The 20,181-nt window shown below is 47.6% G+C and overlaps 1 pseudogene; it reads right to left on the bottom strand.

Moving 5' to 3' along the window:
* Positions 1 to 17,021: 17,021 nt before the first annotated feature.
* Positions 17,022 to 18,128, bottom strand: LOC120851064 (annotated as a pseudogene).
* Between the last annotated feature and the right edge of the window lie 2,053 nt (positions 18,129 to 20,181).

The following is a 20,181-nucleotide window of genomic DNA, read 5'->3' on the forward strand; positions in this document are numbered from 1 at the left end:
GCGGCTGTCACTTTCTTCCTCGTTCTGAAAGAGCAAAGATGAAGAGGAAAAGAACATGCCTATTTTAGCTCGCAAATTTGTGGGAATCGGGCATTCGACTAATGTTTTGGGATATTGGAGTGTTTAGCAGGTATGGGTTAGGATAGCCACCTGCTTGAACAAAGTCAAACACCTTTTTGGCGTACCTTTAATAAGTGAAGTTTTTCTCAATGATGATCTCTCGTGTATGGATGCCCGTCAGGGTGTCCTCCACGGCATCAACGGGGGGCAGGTGTACCGGTCGCCTGGCCCTCCTCCTGTTGTTGCGGACCCTGCGCCTGACTGGTGGAGGTAGAGGCGGTGGAGGCTGCGGCTCCCTCCTCAGGCATGCCTGGTTGTGCAGGGCAGCACAGGCAGTCACAATGCTGGCAGAAAGACCAGGCTTATGCTGGAGCCGCATATCCAAGCAAGGGAAGCGCCGCTTCCAAACTCCAAACGCCCTTTCGACAGAGTTTTGCGTTTTTATGTGGGCCTTGTTGTACCTGGATGAATGAGAAAGTATAAATAAGGTTAGGTGATGAACATTTTCAACTTTACTTGCAATGTGCAGTTGGAAGGTTCACCCTATAAACAAGCATGCAAGTCGTTAGAGGCCTGCAACTACTTTCTGCAGATAAACATTGTCGTTTCATCTCCCGCCCGAGCGAACTGGGGAGAGCTGAATGTGGTGTTCAACCGGAGAGTGAGATTAATGACAAGGAATGCTTTATGAGAATAATTGAAAATGAGCACATTGGTGAATAGATATGAATACACGAAAGGCTAAAACGTCGAGTTCGGGGACGGAAACAGGACTTTTTTTATTATAGTGGCCGTGTTTATGCGAATGCGATACTAGTGCATTGAATCGAGCTAGCGAATCAAATTGGTCCATCTAGATGCCCCGATTTGCTAGCCAGGCACATTGAATCGGAACTGATCTGCTTGGTGGGAGTGGATTGAGTGCTTGCACGAGGAATCATGGGTATGTTTCATTGCATGTGAAGAGCAGTGATGTGATTGGTCGCAGTCATTTTGGAGTAGCTATTGGAGCAGCCAAAACTTCATTTTGGAGTTGGAAAAAGAGCTTTTGGAGCATAACTGCACTCTTCATTTTCATTTATATCACTGCAAATGCGAGGAGGAGAGAAGTCAAATATTAGGAGGAGAACAAACACTAGCTGTTTAGTTGCGTGTGGAGGCACCAGACACAGTAACAAGACGACTGATGAAGGACAGTGCAAACTGCCGTGAATGATTATTTTATGTACAAAATCCCACTGAAGAAATGTTAAAATACAATCATTTCGAGCACCTAGCCCACCAGAACAGACCACAAGACTTATTGCAAAACTTCTGAGTACTGTTAGTGCTTGGTGCAAGACCAAATCAAATAGTATGTTATTTGAGGCGATTATCGAAAGTCCTGACAACCCCCGCACGAGCCTACCCTAACGATCCGGCTCGGTAGCAAGGCCTGCAGCTGTTATATTTTCAGTATTATTTAAGTGAACTTAAGTTCTGGTACAATGTTGGCGCAAATTCCTCACATTTTGGTCAAATGTAGCAGGGTAAGCACTTTGGCACAGTTTGGTGCAAATGGCGCAGCAATGAGATAACTGCAAGAGTGGACGTAGATGACCAACATGGCGGCAGTCGCAACAGCAGCTGGCGAGAATGGCCCCATCGTTTTCAGCTTCTAGGAAACAGACGTTTCTTTGGCTGATAGGAGAAATAAATGTAAGTTCACTATGCTGACAACGCAACCAGGCGCACTTCTAGCAGTTGTAGGGGGAGCTCATATTGTAAAGCTGGGGCCTCGCCACTTATACGCCATATATCAAACTACCTGCAAACAGATTTGAATTAGAGTCACCACGACATTCGTGCTTCTATGCTGGATGGAAAACAATGCAAGCAGTAGGTTGGTACACAGCATAGGGAGCACAGGTATCACGGTGACATGTGCTGGAAGGCTGTTTGAAGACTGCTTATACATCACAAACAAAGTCCGCATGATGAACGGTTTTCTATGCGACAATTAGCGAAACAAAACCAAGTTGCTGAAACCAGAGACACCAAGCACAGCAGCCGCTAGCAGCACGCTACACCATTTTCAATGCTTCAAAAAGCCAGGAGCTTTGAAATGACGTTAATTCAGGCCTGGCTTTTCTTTCCCACATCCTTGTACTAGAAGTGCAAATGGGCGTACCAACCGGGGGGGGGGGGGGGGGGGCAAGGCATGTGTTTTGCCCCCTCTGAAACAGCCGCCACTGGGCAGGGCAAACACTGGCTGGCAGCGCCCAAGGGATTCCAAGGACACCACCCCCCGGCCCTGGGGGGGGGGGGGGGGTCTGGATTGCCTTCCCACTCAAAAACAAGTTGGTACGCCATTGGAAGTGCACTAAAAGCACCACCGCCTCCGAGTGACGTACGATACCTCAGTTGGGGCATATAAATTGTAACACTGCTTAAAGGGAAGTCCCACAAAACACTGTTTCCTTCGAGTACGGTTAGTTTTCACAAATAAAAACCATTTGCTAGTGCGCTCTTGTCTTTCTACTTCCTCGTACTTGTGTAGTTTTCTTTTGGTGCTTTTTTAAATGTTCCTTCCATTGTGTAGTTTTCAAACACGTAGGTGAATTGGTGAACCTCCTCCACGCTTTGTTCTATAGATGTGCACTGATTTAAGTGGTAGGCCCTCGCTTTATTCCCTTTTTAGAGATTCACTGCGGATGCATCCACCAGTCATCTTGGCTATTGACAAGCCCTCTGCTCCCATGTCGGCTCCTTTGAACTTCAAATAATAGTCTCTATGTTTGCAAAACCAGTGCTATTTTGTTTCCATCTACTCCCCGAAATGCTTTTGATCATAGGAAGTGCTTGTGCAGACCAGACCAAGTGCTGCAGCACTTCTAGGATTTACTTGCCTGCCCCGTGGTGTGTCTGCTCTAACGGGCTGTGCAAGGGGAGTCATTAGAAAACGGAAGCATGCATAGCCCATGTCTCCCAGCAGATGCCCGGGCAGCCGGTGCTCCTCGTACATGACCCGCAGCCTCGAATTGTCGAAGATGCGGCTGTCGTGGACAGACCCGGGCCAGCTTGCCACGACATCAAAAAACTGAAGCTGCGGACCGGTGACAGCCTGCAAGTAGATTGAATAATACATAGAATCTGGTGGTGTCTCTCTGGTTGACATTTTGAGAATTCTTGACAAATATATTCGATCTGGAATAAATGTGTGCCAGCTACTGACTGCAGAAAACTTTCATGGTTCCATGCTCTAGTTTTATTAAAATGGAGAGCGCACATCGCAAACAATTTATAAACTAGAGATTCTATTCTAGCAGAAGCTGCAAATTCCTTATCATAGTACAGCCAATCAACTGAGCTATTTGCAGCTTGATAAATACCTGGGTGCACATTTTCGGACTTGGCGCTTGTGAACATGCACGCATCATTCGAATGTACGATCGCACAATCGTGCCAAGAACGCGCGAACACGTTTCCGTGGATAGCACATTCGCTCGGTTTTGATAAACTGAGAACCCACCTGGACATTGACTGAGAACACTCCTTTGCGGTTATGGTATACTTCCGCGTCGTCACCGCCGGGGCTGTTAATTCGCACGTGGGTACAGTCAATGCAGCCCGTAACGCCGGGGAATCCGGCGATCTCGAAGAATTCGCGCATCACAGTGTTTAATTGGGAAGCGTCCGGAAAATGCACGAGTTCTTTGAACAGATGCCTTGCGATGAGGCGTGTCACGACTCCGACCGCGCGGCAGACTGTCGGCTGGGACACGTTGACGAGGTCCCCCGTGACAATCTGAAACGCCCCGGCACCGTAGAACCGCAGGGTCACCAGGAGTTGCAGCATTGGGGGCAGCGGCAGACCCCTGTTGTCAGCGCTCACTTGAAGAGGTAGCGTGGCGAGCAGCTCCCGCACGGTTTCCTTCGTGAGGCGGTACCGCGCGAGGAACTGCCCGTCGTTGTACCTCTCCATTGGGTTTTCGCGGTCTCGAACCGATGGCCACGGGACTCTCGGTAACGCGTACACGTTGCCGAAGATGAGGTCAGAGGCGCGGGAGGCAAACTCGAACGCCGCGATTCTCCGAGCGACGTCGGAAGCCGACATCTTGGAAAACTCGCCCAAGTCAAGCTCAAGTCACGTTCAAGACAGGTACAACGCTGTCTTGAAATTTTGAAGATTTGGATCAAGTCAAGATCGCTTCAAGTTCGCGTTTCAAGTCAAGGAGGATTTATGAAACGCGATGGCGTCTTTTCAAGACGGCTTCAAGTCAAGTTCGAGTCAAGTTACATCTATGAATTCGGGGGTTAGTCTTTAGAGATGTTATGTTTGGATAAATGCTATTTTTTTGCGCGAAGGCATATTACGTGAATGGGACTTGTGAAATGTCAACAGATCATTTTTGACGATATAGCTGGGTGAAGTAGAGTCAACGCATTCGGCTCGGATTCGCGCAACGCGCAAAGCCACCATATTGCCGCGCGCTGGTGCCGGGAAATCAACGATCGGTCACGGAACTCTAGAATGTTCTCATTTATTCTTGTTTCGGACGTAACGTCCATCATTTATTCCTGCTTTCTTGTTCTATAGAGTGCGTGTTCATTCTCACCCCGAGCGCGCTACGTTTGAACCTTGACCGCCGAATCTTCGAGATAGTGACTCACTCTTGATAAGAGGCCGCCCGCGACCTTGTCGAGTCAGTTTTCGCCTCAGCGTTGGGTCCTGCTGCTTCGCCGCTTTCGACGCCCGCGACGCTCTGTTGTTATTTTCTTTAGCCGTTTATTCCTGGGCACAAGTTGGCCCCATTAAACGTTTCAGTTTTCTCAGTTATTTCGTTGTTTTTTCAACTTGTCATTCGTGACAATATAATGTCTGAAAGTTCGCGGCACACTAAACAAAATCGCCAGTTTCGTCGGAGTTTAGTCAACACTTTCAGCCATGCTGGGCAGAGTCTCGCCGATCCCCAAGACAAGCGAAATATCGTCCGTCCTCCTGGCGAACCTTCCGTTTGCCTTCGGGGACTAAATCCTACAGATGCACCCTGTCTGAGGGGGACTAATGGCTGCTTTTGCTCGCGCACGCCTATCGGTTAGTCCCAGTCGAGCGCAGTTAGTCCCCAGCATTTGCGCACGGTACCTAGGTTGAACCAGATGGTCCTTACGGGGAGCAACTGAGAGTTCAGAGGACCAAATGCTGCCGTTAGTCCCTTGAGGCCGACTCTTGTTCTAGAGTGTATGCCCAGTCGGAAACAGAAATGGAACGCGAGCAGTAGGCCGATGACCCCCAGCTCCACGCCGAAGCCCGGGACCCGCCAAGCTAGGGTCGAACACATCGTACTCGAATGTGCTCGAGCCCAGCCCGGCGCACTCCAAGCCCCACCACAGCGCCGGCGGTACCCCGAGAACCGTCAACACGCCGTCCGCGCTCCTTTGCGATTATGACAGCGAGCGGCATTCACAGCTTCAAGAGGGGGAAAATACATCTTATTTATATTTGATGCTCCCCCCCCCCCCTCCTCCGCCCCATCTTAGAAATTATTATTTACAAACCTCACACAAATCGCACAAAAAAAAAAAACAAAAAAAAATGTCTAGCGCAGTAGATGAAGCAGCTCCAACAACATGTTTTTTTTTTCTTTGTTTTTTTACACGCTTCGCTGGCGTCGCTTGAGGTCACCCACAACAATAAGACGCGTGGGCCGACAAAGAAACCTGACCAGTACAGATATCGGTACGCAGCGATGCGTGCCGACGCGAAGTGTCGCTGACGCGGACGAAGCAACGCGTAAAAAACGACCCACGTGCGATAAAACGTTTGACAGGTCGACCGACGTGATGGGTGACCGAATCCTACCCTCCCGATTAAAACTGGCAACCCGTCGGACAATTTGACGAAAAGCGCGTGGAGAGATGCTCGCCAACGGGAAATAACTGACCGAATACATTTCTCGAACGCGATTATGCAAATGCAGGGCAAGGAAACAAACGAAGGAGATGCTAGAACCGAAGCTTAAAAGGGTGCAAAGAAAAAAGGCGCACCTTCAGGAAGCACCGAGGAATGAGCCAATTGAGCTGGGCCCACGACCTCCAGGGCTCTTCATTCCTGCTCGCGTGGTGCCTGGCCACTTATTAGTCGCAAATTCCATTCTCGGACGCGGCATATTAAATCAATATGAGTACTAGATAAAAAAATAAAAAAAACACAAAACCGCGATAAGTGACAGTACTTCGGCGCAAAGTGAGTCAGGGTTGCCTTGGTTCAGAGTCAAAGTAGCCAAATCACGTGCAGAAAGTAGCCAAAAGTAGCCATTCTATTCGAGCTTTAGCCAAAAAAAGTCGCCACACCAAATATGCACAATAAAACGGTATTAAAAAAGAAGTAGCGAACACTATATTAAAGGTTAATAACTAGGAATCTTGAGTTTACTGCACACACGTGCCGGCCGTATAGAAGTTTACAAGCGTGAGGGTGAAGCACTTCAAACTCATATCAAATACTGCAGTAAAGTACTAGTAGATGCTGCTGGCCCCAGAATGATTTGCAGTCATTTTCTCAAGCATTTTATCAGGGATCATGTATGTAGATGATATTTTCTACTGCAGTCGGTGGCTACACTTAATTCTTAGGATGGACTCCAGGGCCCGTTTTCTCGAACGCGAACCGTGGGTTAGAGTTAACTATTGTCCCTAGAAGAGGGAATTCGGGGTCACGTGACTGGGAGAGCAGGGGCGCCGAGGGAGGAGCAGTACCTACAAGCAAAATGGCCGCGACGTCGATTAATGAGGGCTTAAGCCTGTTTCACATGCAGCGGTTTTCGCCCTAGAGCGTCGCGATTTCTGCCGTCGCGGCGCCACGAGCGCCGCGACGGCAGAAATCGCGCCGCTCTATAGGCCGAAATCGCTGCATGTGAAACACGCTTAATAGTTCTGCTGGGTTCTGCTGAACATTCATTTCGATCCGGCTGCTCCATTAATGACGCACCATCAACCTATTAGCACGTCAAGCAAAGCGGTAGTTCAGAGGGACTACAAAACTAACGGACGGCAGCATTCCGCGAACGCATCACTCTTCAGCAGTCCGGCATCCAAGACATATGACGGTACATAAGCCTTGCAAGTATTCTTATGGTGAGTAGAAAAATGCTTTGCGAACGAGTGTTGATATATATTTATACTAACACGTTTAATTTGTTACACTATGCACACCAACTCGTGAACAGCGATTACTTTGCGGAGAAAGGGGGTTATCCTCCATAAAGTCTTCGTTTTGGGTGAACAGCTGGGACATTGTACTGGTTTTTTGTTCGCAGTGCGCCGACAGTATGCCGACAGCATCGAAGTTTCTACATATCCCCGGTGGCCAGAAATTCAACGGTGACGAGAAGCTTAGCTTCTCGTGTTAAATGGGCGGTGACGAGAAGCTTAGTCACCGCTGGATCGGTTATCCAAACGCAAGAGAGGGCAAAAAGTTGAGATCAGCAGGAATCGCAGAAACGTGCGTCGCAAGGAACAAAAACGAGACTACAGCACCGTCGTTGCCAGACTGGAAGGCACACGGGAAAGTTATGCGTTGTTTATGGCTGAACATATTGAAGGAACTGTTTCTTACATTTTGGAATATTTGTCGACAAACTCTAGCATAGTAGCTAAAATTTCTTCGTACCATCTGAAGAAAAAAATATATTGGTCTTCAAGTACATCATTACTATATTTTGACTTAAAATACCATACGAGATTGATAACAACCTGCGAAAAAAAGGATAAAGAAAATGACTGGCTTGTTTCACCGATAGATGGCGCATCTTACTGCCCAATCAAAAATAATTATTGTTGTTCTATATCCAGCCGTTTATTACAATACCTAGGTACTTTTTCCTTCCTAGGCACCGTGATGTACTAAAATGGGTTTACCATCGCTTCGAGAAAACCGGCCCATAAGTTAAAGCTTCATCCCATTGCGAAGTTCTGTTTTAGTCGGCGCTGCGTGGGACAATACTCTCTCTGCTTCGGCATTTGAAACTGGAAGCGTGAGAATCTTTACGGCACCTGCGGTTACTCCTGAGAAAGGGCATATAACGGCAGCATCTCTGAAAACCAGTGCTTGGTACCAAAAGCTTAACACAGGACTCGTCTCGTTCGTGGCAAAAGCAGACCACAGTCGGATCACCGCTTCCAGCTCATTCCTAAAGGTGCTGAAAAGGTGAGAAGGCAAACTGAAAATTTCCCAGCAAGCATTGGGCCCCATTTCAACCTCCGGGTTGATTGCTTGTAGCCTGCAGACTGCAGATGTTCTGTTAAGAATGCACGTTTGCAGTTGACTAGCCATTTTATTTAAAACCAAAGCATCCTTCCCAAATGCGAAGTTGCTCTTGGGCAGGCAGTCCGCTAGTAGCAAGCAATTCTGAAAATGCTTCCTCAAGGCCAGCTTGCGCAGAATCCAGGAAAATGCTCCATGTTTCTTTATTACTTCCGTCAGCCTGCCCGTTTCCAGCGTTTAAAATTTGCAGAACGAGCTTGCTTTGGCCTGGAAACGTGTCTGTGAGATACTGCTGAGAGCCGCAACGAGCCGCCAAGTGTAGCCAAAATTCGCCAGATTGCCAAGCGTAATTTTTGGTAGCCAAGCGCCCCCAAAAGTAGCTAATTTGGCGAAAAGTAGCCACCAGTGGTAACCCTGAAGTGAGTACAGGGTGGCTTGGATTGGCATAGATTGGATTCTTCAAAGTGCATATTAAATGCAGAAATAAAAAAAAAAAGTTAAAATAACATTATTAGAAAAACCGTGGCGAAACAAAACAATTAAGCATTTTAGCGAACTTGAACCGAAACAAATCTTTTAAAACCAAAGTTTTATACGCGATACGAAACTCCGCTTAACTGCTTTTTCAAGCTCCGTGAGTACGGCCATCGGACGGTCATCTTGCTTGCGGGGAAATCGCGTTTCTGCTAGCGTTGCAGAGGCTGGCGGCAGCGCGCTTGAAGACACGTTTTTTACCCGTTCGTCGTCATTCGCCGAAGACGTTTCTTAAAACCCTGTGTAAGCGGTGAGACTTGCCGATGGGAAAACGTGCACATTTTTTTCAAAAGTGCAATGCAGCGGAAAAAGAAGGAACAACTCGTCGAAAAGTAGTTTCGCCGATCTCGCGGCGTGATTCCCCGCGTTCGTGGAGTAGCAAGGCTGGCGTGGCTATGAGCTTTGTCGTTGGTGGCGTTGTCAGCGTTGTGGTGGTGTCAATACCGTCAACGCGTTACAACCGAGCCGTTCGAAGTAGCCGTGGGCTGACGAGCGTGCGGCTGCAGCCCAAGGAGCACGTAGCTTCCACAACACTGTCAGCTTATGGCTGAACGGGGTGGAAAAAGCAACTTTTTTTCGAGTTTTCAGCGACGGACTAATCTACTTGGGGGAGAGTGGCTGTGTCTGGTTGCACGAACGAGGGTCCGAGAAAGAGGGGAGTCCTTCCTTTCGGTCTTTTGGACCGTTTTGTACAATGCGCGACTTTTAAGTTTAGGAGAAAAGCGAAGAGGGAAAATGTTGAAATGCCAAAGAGCGGCGCTGCACCGAAGGAATCTGCTACGTCACGACCAGGGTGTAAGATGGACAGGTGGGTAAACGGCCCATAGAAGCCTACCGCAGCGCCGTGACCGGATTGTGTACTCGTCTGCTTGTGGGTACTCCCCACTTGCGACAGATGGCGCTGCGGCAAAAGGAAAAAAAATCGGAATTGGATTTGCGTGGAACTCTATGGGAGAGTGCGCAAAATAAACCGAGAGTACCACAGTCCTTTATTAAAAATCCACGAGAAATCATCTCCGTCAGTTTAGCCGGTCGCCATCAGTCGCCCACCCGGAGTGAGAGTTCGCGGTGCTCCACATAGATGGCGCCACAGAAAAAGAGAAAACCGAGAGGGACACAATGCGGTCACTCATTTGGCTCTCGTTTCCCCACCTGTCTATCTTACACCCTGGTCACGACTACGTTGCAGATTACGTTGCTAGACCACCTGCCAAATAGGCTCCGCATGCATCGACCAGGTGCACATTGAAAGATCGCTTATTTAGCTTTAAAATTAGTTTTCTTGTGCCTCTCAACGGAAGACTGGTGTTTTTGAAGTTAGGGTGCAGCATGCAACACATTGAAACTAGAAAATGAGCACTGGAATTTTGTTTCTCAACCCCTTTATGTTTCGGTTTGCAATCGAAGCGCTTCTCGGCACCGATGGCACCGGTGCAACACGCCTCTGCTGTGTTGCGCGAGAAAAGCGAAGCAGATGTTGGTTGCACAATTTCTCCGCGGCGCGCGGTACTGTCGATGCCGAGAAGCGCTCTGTTTAGAAACCGAAACTTAAAAACCAGTTCAAGTTGTGCTGTTTTTCAGAAAGCTGTAAAATGCAGCGCGTGCCTTCTATCGCACTCTAATTTTTTTGTTTAGTGTTTTTCGATGATGCTCAGCAAGTTTCCAAATAAAACCATGGCCTTTATCTCAATATTTGAAAACTTAATTACTCGAAAATAATTATTAGCTTAATTATCCCGAACCTTAATAATCTTCCTAAATAAGCCCCTGGTCTGGAAACAAAACGACACAAGCCTTTTTTTTTTTTTTGCGCGATGCGTAGTTTTTGCATTATCGAATTTGTTCACCTTTCGTAAATCAACCTTATATATAGAGGGTGTTTCACGAAAGGTGGACAAATTCGATATTGCGAAAACTACGCAGCTCACCTCAAAAACGTTTGTGTCGTTTTGGTCCTAAATCAGGCGCCTATTTAGGTAAATGATTAAGGTTCAGACCAATTAAGTTTTTAATTATTTTCGCGTAAATATATTTTCGTCAATATTGAATTTAAGGGCATGGTTTCAATTAGAATCTTGCTGAGCATCATCAATAAAGACTAAATCAACAAATTGCAGAACGACAGAAGGCACGCGCGGTATTTTAAGGGAAAAACCACGATACTTCGACGGGTTTTCAAGTTTAGGTTTGTAACGGTAGCGCTTCTCGGCACCGACCGCACTTCACCCCGTGGAGGAATAGTGCAACCAACCTCTGCTGCATTCCGCGAGGACAGCGCAGCAGAGGTTTATTGCACTATTTCTCCACGGGGTGCGGCGCCGTCGGTGCCAAGAAGCGCTCCGATATCAAACCGATATCAAACTGAGAAGAACACGTCGAAATTGTGTGATTTTCAAAAAAGTCGTAAAATACCGCGTCTGCCTTCTGTCGTTCTGCAATTTGTTGATTCGAATTTTTTATGATGATTCTCATCAATATTCTAATTAAAACCATGCCCTTAAACTCAATATTTAAAAAATAATTACGCGAAAATAATTAACAACCTAATTATCCCGAACTTTAATAATTTCCCTAAATAGGTCCTTGGCCTAGGACCAAAACGACACAAGCCGTTTTTTGTTTTTGCGATGCTTACTTTTTGTAATATCGAATTTGTCCGCCTTTCGTGAAACGCCGTGTATGTTGATTTTCCCCATTGTTTAGCATGGTATATCGCAAAATCAAAATGCCTCAAGAGCTGCGCTCAAACTTCGCATTACAAATATTTGTAAACATCTTCCATTTTTTCATGCCAGGATTTAAAATAAAAAAATGCTGTAACTGACCAATTATTTTGTGTGCATGACTGTGAAATGCACATAGTACATACGAATTATTCGTGATATTTGCTGTTATAGTCAAGCGCAGAGAGAAAATGCACCCTTTTCGCCTCATAGAAATGCATTATCGGAAGTCAATTTCCGACTGGTTGCAGTCTGCTTCATACTTGAGCAGTACTTCAATTATATTAATGTAATTACTGTGATTTAGTCCCTTTCTTTGTAATTTGTAACTGTAATTAGTTACTTTCGGCTAAACGGAATTGTATTTTAAATATTTTCTAGCGCACGTAATTGCAAATTTTCATTCACAATTACAAGATTATACGGTACCGACGGAACCTCTCTGAAAGCCTTAGTTCTTGCACAAGCGGCCTAGCGCTGGGTGACACACTCGCACACATAGACACGCACTCACACACACGCACAACAAAAAGATTGTCGCGTTGTTTGTTGTTTTGACGCTTACACTGCGGGCTGAGAGAATCCTCTTTGGAGCCTACCTCAATGGCGCCATGAGGGATCGTCTGTTTTGCGAGCAGAAAACAGTAGCAGTTCAGCTTTCAGCCAGGGTTGACGATCTTAATCGTCTATGAAGTTAGTTTTTTTTTCTCAGTTTTATACGCCCTTTTTGAGTACTGTCGCATATTTATTTTTTTGTGTTTTTTGCGTTAGTTTCAAGTTTATTTTCTGTTGGTTTAACTTCGGATAATATTTGCATAAATATTTTGGAGCTGACTTCGCACCTGTGAATATTGTCATCATTGATTCGGCCCCACCTTCCCAGGGCCGGGGGGCAGTGCCCTTGGTATCCCTTGGGCGCCGCCGGCCAGTGTTTGCCCTGCCCGGTGGTGGCTGCCCGGGGGGGGGGGGGGGGAGACAAAACACATGCTTTGCCCCCCCCCCCCCCCCCCTCTGAGAACAGGAGGGTCAAGCGCCCCCCTTGCCTGCCCTGTTGGTACGCACATGTGAACTATTTTTTTATTATTTAATAAAAATATATTGTAGGATTTCATTACCCCAAAGTGTCAAGTTCTTTTATTAATTTAACAAAATTCACAAAGGAATGTACAATACGTGACATTTATACAGCGATGCTCAAGCCTCCTGAAACATTAGGGCAAGGAATAAAGAAATGCGTTCTATTTTTAACATCTAGTTTGAAGTTATGTGGCCCAAGTTGGTCTCTCTCAGAATTGAGTAATTTTAAAGTAATTGTATTATTTTTAAAGTAATTTGTAATTGTAATGAATTACTTTTCATGTAGTAGTAATTGCAATTTTGATTAAACTGATTTTGAAGCAAAGTAAGTGTAATTAAATTACATTTGGAAGCAATTTACCCATGTACGGCCTGTTTCAATTTGCCGCGGCACACTAGCGCCAGTTGAACCTCTAGCGTACATTAGTCGAAGTTCGCTTTACTTTCATCAAAAATTGGCCAATATTGCACTGCCTCCGGGGGCGCCATATAGACAACAGAATGACAATAAAATGATGATATACAAATAATGTACGCACACTTGTCAATAAAAATACGCAAAAAGGTTCTTTCACCATTTGATTGCCATTTTAGTGAATACCGTGCCAGTGCCAAACGTTGATAAAGGGGCGATAAAGTGTCTATAAAATTTAAGCGGGGGCGATAGAATGACAACAGGGGCGACAGAACGTCGGTCAGATGTCCATAGAATGGCGGTAGCCATTTTCATAGGGGTGTGATGCGGGGCGTCGGAAGAGTGGGAGCGCTCCGTCGTTCTTGGAGGCTCTTTGCTTCAGTCGTCTTCGGCAACGCCACCTCCAGGTGTTGCCGCACTTCGCTTTCCCGACGAGATAGAAGCAACAGGCTGTCCCGACCAGAGCGGCGGAAGGGCGAAAGCGCACGTCGAGGCGAAGGCGAACAGGAACCTCGGGGTGGAGTCGGTACCGGGGACAGGGGTCGTCGAAGCTCCTCGATATCCCTTGGTCGCTTCCCAGGGCGGGGTCGCAGGTCGCTCGGCGCAAAGTCTAGCAGGCCCATTTGTCGTTACGGGCACCTCCGGTAGAGGTGATCGGCCTCGCTGCAGTGATAACACAGCGGTCGTCGATCGGCCGTGCGCCACACATCCGTCTTCCTTGGCGCCGGTTGTTCAGTGCGGACGAACTGGAATTGCACTTCCCGACGTCGGAAAGTCTGTGGCTCTGGTAAGACACGTCGAGGTGGCGTCGAATACTGCCGGGCAGCTGGCGCCGGTCTCCGAGCTACCGCGGCTCCTCGGGTGCTGCTACGCTGGCAGGAGCCTCAGATTGGAATGCCCGCTGGACCTCCTCGCGGGCAACTTCGGCTATTGACACCAAAGCAGGCTGGTGACTAGCACGCAGGAGCTTCTTGATTTCCTCCCGGACGACGTTCCGGAGGATCTCGCTTATGTCCGGGTGTTGCTGTTGTACGGCGAGAAGGCTGCGAAGCCAGGAAGTCTCTGATAGTGGGAGGCGTGTGCTTGAAGGGCACGTTCGATGTTTGTTTCCTCGATGATGAAGTCTTGGACGGTGGAAGGCGGGTTCCGCACAATGCCTTCGAAGATGGTTTCTTTCACTCCTCGCATCAGGATTCGCAGCTTCTTCTCTTCAGGAGCGTTTGGTCGGCACGGTTCATGAGGCGGAGAACGTCCTCGACGAAACTCGTGACGCTCTCGTTTGGCCCTTGGCTTCTTGCTGGAAGAAGTTATTCGGCCCGCTGACGTCGCTGCTGGCTGGCAAACGTGCGTCGAAGTTCCGCCTGGAAGTCTTGCCACGACGAAATCGACGCTTCGTGGTTCTCGAATCAGGTGCTTGCAGTGCCTTCCAGAGCGAAGTAATCATTTCGCAGGCTCTGCTGAGGACCCCATTCGTTGAACCGTGCGAGGCGTTCATTCTGGCCCAACCAGTCGTCCACATCTTCGTGAATATTGCCACTGAAATTCGGGGGCGTCCTTGGTGGAGCCTGCACGTAGACAATGGATGTCGGTGGCGTTCCGTCTGGCTGTGACGTGGTCTTCATTGTCGGCTTCGATAGCTTTTTTGTCCTGTCCGGCAGTGCTTCAAGTTCCGGGGGTAGGCCATGGCTGCGGTTGCTTGATCGGGTCTCGGTCCTCTCTTTTTTGGGTCCTCGGGGGCTTGGGATCGGACTTGCACTGCGGGCCCTCATAGTAGTGCGCTGATTGGACATGCGTACCCAGCGCCTCCACCAAAAATGTCGCGAAGGACGAGGTGACAAGCAAGGAATAACTGAGAACGCTGAAACGTTTAATGGGAGGCAAACTTGTGCCGAAAACAAAAAGGAAACAGAAGAAAACAACAGAGCGTCGCGGGCGTCGATGTCCGCGAAACCGGAAGATCGAGCGCTGGGGCGAGACTCACTTTGTCTCGCCACGCAGAGCCAATTTCGTACACGCGTGGGCTTCCGGAATGGTCGGTGTAGAAGGTTCGACGCGTAGAACATACTAACGTCGAATTAGCGAACACGGTTCTCGGATTTACCAGAACATCACATTAGAGACAACAAAAATGCGTACGCGCGGCCAGGAATCGAACCCTACGTTTCTGTGTGGAAGGAGAGCGCGATAACCGTTAGGCAACGAACGCGCTGCCTGCTTGGTCAGCTGCGCTCGCGGGAAATAATTCATGCTAATCAGATGCTCTGCTTGCACGGACATTTTTGTCGATTTAGATATGCTTTTGAACTAAATAATACAGGTAGCGTAATTGAAAAACAGTTAGAAAGAGTGTATCGTGATAATGTTTGTGCTTTTTTGGTGAATAACATCAGAAAACGTTTTTTTATTATCAAATCTGTAGTTACAAGACCGCTTAGCTTAATTTTTTTGTTGATTTAAAATAAAAATTGTTTTTTATGTGCACAGTTTTCTCTGGAATATAGGCGGATATGAAGAAGGCATGGTAGGTACAGTCGGGGCAGAAAGTATAATTTAGCTCTTTTACGTTACTTTTCCATTGTTTGGAAATCAATTTTTAATATAGTCTATCAGCCAAGCTGAAAATCAGTTTGGCTTTTGCAAATAACATTTTATTTCATTTAGTTGGACGTTTAGTACGTTTGCAAGCCATGAATATAAATCATCATATGATACCATAAATCGCAGAACAAAAGGGCAAGCAATTCACCAAATGTATTCTTCATAATAAGCCACTTTTTAATAACGGATAATATGATAATAAAACATTCGATATTTGTGCGTGAATCGGCGAATATAACGTCATTACCATTTTCCGGATGTTCCGGAGAAATAGCATTTCTGTCTGTATGACAGAATGATTAGTAACGCTTGCCATGATGTTCACTGATGTTACAAATACAAGAGTACAGATGGTCAATTCTAAGGTCGCCTAGTCACAAGTTGCTAAGGGAAGCATCTAACTAAATATAGGCACTTCTTAGAGAAGAATATCACGACACTGGGAAACATGTACACAATTCCAAGCACGTTTTAGCTTGGGCCAATCTATGACAGGTTGATTCTTTTTGTTACAAATTAATAAGGCAGATGAATTCAAAACTGAAAAAGAAGCGTTTAATGCGTTGAAATTGCTGCTGCCAACTAAAATAAAATCTATGACGAACATTGCCGGGCAACTGGAGGCCGACTTCCCTAAACCAGCGGCTTACCCCTGCTTTTGTACACGCGGTACGTTCTAAAACGTTCAAAAACGGAGGACACAATACCAGTAGAGTAGATTGTTGGGCTAGTTGGTTTTGGAATTTGGAATACATTTTAGCGCTCAAAAAACAGGGACAAAGAGGCGAGAAACAGACAGCACAGTGCGCTGTGCTCTGTTTCTCGCCTCTTTGTCCCTGTTTTTTGAGCGCTAAAATGTATTCCAAAGACACAATAACAACCGAGAAAGACATAAAACTCTGAAGGAACGCAACACTTACTTCAGGAAACGACTGGGCCAAGCGGAGTTCGCACGCCGTTCTTCCACGTGGAAACCACGTGCGTTGACATCTCTCCCACACAGGGGGCAGCATAGCCAAAAAGATTGATACTCTGATAAGTCATTAATTCTGCGATGAAATTATGCAGGATGTCAATGAAGTCTGTTTGATCAATATGTGGAGGGCGTTAACAGGTTCCTATGAATATATCAAATGTAGTTACACACGGATTTATAATAAGTTACGGTTATAATTGGTCTGAATTTCTGTTCATAATTTTCTATTTGTTGCAGCATTCAGGACGCAGCCACCTCACGTAGTATTTGTTTTATCGTTGTGGGTACATATTGTACTGTTTACTAAGTGAAAGTTAACCATGTTTTCGTTGGAAGTTTTTTTTTCAGATTTTAGCGCGTAGTATTATGAGGTTTCCTAGAATAGAAAATCGATCAAGTTCGTCCCGTTTTGATAAAGGCACAAGGAAGATTGTGACAAAAAAGGTTCCTCCACCACCTGAGAGATTTCCGAGAGAAGGCGTAGCTTGCGCAGTAATGGTCGACTCGGTCCGCTGCCCCCATGTTTTCAGTATAGTCGCAAATGACGACGGGCTTCTGGAGAATCACCGTTTGGCCACGAGCTTGAGTTCTCGTCCCAGCCTTGATCGAGGGGTTGTGAGCTGAGCTCAGCATCGTTACTTGGCGCTCATCTTGCCAAGCAAGGGCGATGAACGAGTTTCCTTGTCGGTAAGCAACCACGTTACCCTTCTTCATCTTTTTCTTCAGCTGCTGTGGCATAGTTCTTCTGTTGGTCATCACAGTCCCCGTCAGCCTGACGTCCTGCGAAAGCAACTTCTCTGCGAGTGTTGGCGACGCATAAAACCTCTCTGTGTACAGGTGGTACCCCCTTCCCGGCGAAGTGCACTGCACTTTGCCGAGGAGGTGAGGGACGATTCGGCAAGTAAAAGGAAGGTCTGGCCGGGCGAGGCTCTCCGAACTAGGCGCTGCCGTAGTATGTCTTGAATGCAGAAACATAGCCAGTTACGCCGTCCGAGAGTAGGCACTCCCGAAGGCCCCACTTTGTTGGCTTCTGTGGGTTGTAGCACTTGAAGGAGACTCGCCCCTTGAAACCCAAGGTGCTCTCATCAACGCAAATCTTCGGACCGGGCTTGAAATGTCCTCTGCACTTTGAATCAACCTAGCTCACAACGTTTCTCACCTTGCTGCCACGTGTCGGCTGTCCTGATGGACCTTGCGGAGGAGGAGAAACGTGCAACATCCAGAAAATTTGCAGAAATCTTGTTCGGGTGAACACCACCCCAAAAAAAGGCTTTTCTTCAGAATTCCTTCACTGAAGTACTCTTTGATATCTGGCTTGGGATTCAGAGCCATGTTCATGAGGACTCCGAGAAATGCCTTGAACTCATCCATTGTGACGTCCTCCCAACTTTTTCGAGTGGAATTTTTTGGAAGAGGTTCCGCAGAAGAAATCCTCTCGCACGCATACCGGTTCCTTTCGTGAACGATTTCCCCAATCAGTTGATCCGTGAAAAGAATTAAAAAAAAAAAAAAAACGCATCTCCACCTGGTGAATGACGTTGATTGGGGCAAAGCTCTGGTGATGCTTGTCTGCGTAGACGGTGAGCCGCAGCATGCCGAGCCTTTCGTTCACTTTCATCCATGGCACGCTGCGGTCAAATGCTCAAATGCGTATATAACCACGTTCCGTACCACACACTCTCTTTCTGACATGGATGAAAACGAACTAAAGGCTCGGCATGCTGCGGCTCACCGTCTACGCAGACAAGCACCACCAGAGCTTCTCCCCAATCAACGTTATTCACCACGTGGAGATGCGTTTTTTTTCCTAGACAAGCACGGAAACACGTGCTCACGTGCTCGTGAGCACGTGAGCTCACGAGCAGGAGCACGAGCCCCTTACACCGGACATCGCACGGATATACGGATTTGGCTAGCCCCTAAGGAGCTTCGCCCCTAAAAAGGGAAAGTTCGTTGCCGTGGTGAAAGGAGGAACATGTGTTTCAATCAACGAGCTTGAGTAAGCTTAGAGCGGTAAACCAACGGTCAAAAATGGCACCCCCCCCCCCCCCGGTTGCCGCCATCTTGCCTGTTTGCCACATTAGTGATCACGTGATAATAAGATTGTTGCGCCAACAGGTGTGCCAGATCAGATTGGCCAGATCGCGGGCATTCTGGGGCTGCATTCGGATCTTACTCAAATGGCGCCGAGTTATTCCGGCAGATCAAGTCACGTGATAAGACATGCAGCAACGCTGGACGCGGGTAGGTTTTCGAACGCAACGGGCACGATAACTTCACCCAGGAGTGAGATAGAAGTAGCGTTCGATTTACTTGCACCTCCTGCGCCGGTGCAGCAAAGTGCAGGGCAGTCTACTTCCGGTATATGTATTGAGATACAACCGGAAGTACACCGCCCACACTTTTCTGCACCGGTGGAGGAGGTGCAAGTAAACTGAACGAAGCTTCTATCTCACTGCTGGGTGAACTTCTCGTACCCGTTGCGTTCGGAAACTTACCCGCGTCCAGCATTGCTGCAGCTGTCTTGTCACGTGACTTGATCCGCCGGACTAACTCGGCGCCATTCGAGTAAGACTCGAACGCAGCCCCAGGGTACACATCTGCTGACCGCGATCTGGCCAATCTGATCTGGCCCACCTTTGGGCGCAGCATCTCAACGTCACGTGATCACTAATGTGGCAAACAGGCAAGATGGTGGCCACCGGGGGGGGGGGGGGGGGCGCGCCATTTCCGCTGCAGGCAGTGGGTTCCGGTTTAGCGCTCTAAGGTAAGACTCAAGCTCGTTGGTTTCAATGTGTCAATCTTGATACTCAGCGAAATCCCGGGAATCATAAACAAACACTACTAACTCTCTCGCATGTTCGAAAGCCTATGTTAATTCAAACGAACAATTTACTATATTTCACTTTGCAGCAGGAATTGTCTTATCGAGTTTGGGAAGCGAATTTCAGTAGTTGTTTTTCTTTCAAATTGTCGTTTTCGGAAAATGCATTTTAATGCTTGTACCATTGGTACGGCGTTTCTAGTTTGTCGAGGCACACGAACTGGCAACTGTTTCGCTGGTGGCCTCACCCGTTCTAACCCGCGCTTGTCCTGAGTGTGAGCTAGCTTCACCCGCCTCACGAGCCATTTTTATTTTTTTCCTTTCGACAAATCTTCACACCATTCCACCTCTCGGGGGTAGGGGGGGGGGGGTGGAGGGGGGAAGGAGGAAGTTTATTTCGCAGCTGGTTTTCGATGACCATCTCCCAGTGTAGACGCCATGATTGTGAAGTCGTTGGCAGGGGCATAGTGATGCCGTGTGTACAGTCACTGCACAGCCTCCGCCGACGATAGGGTTCCGTTGGGAGCAGTGGCCTCAGCAAGTGATGCTAGGGTAGCCAGGACAGACGTGCTTCCTTGGTCACAACTCGCCGGTGGGGCGTGGTCGGTAAAGCCTTGGCGATAGGCGGTGGCTGCCCGTCGTCTACAGAATGGACAATCGTCCCGCCGGAATTGGAAGGCTTCTATTTGGACCGTGCGAAATTGTTTGAGCCTGTGTTTGCTTGTTAGG

This window comes from Ixodes scapularis, unplaced genomic scaffold (assembly GCF_016920785.2).
Source record: "Ixodes scapularis isolate PalLabHiFi unplaced genomic scaffold, ASM1692078v2 PGA_scaffold3__209_contigs__length_174095766, whole genome shotgun sequence".
Taxonomy (NCBI): Eukaryota; Metazoa; Arthropoda; class Arachnida; order Ixodida; family Ixodidae; genus Ixodes; species Ixodes scapularis.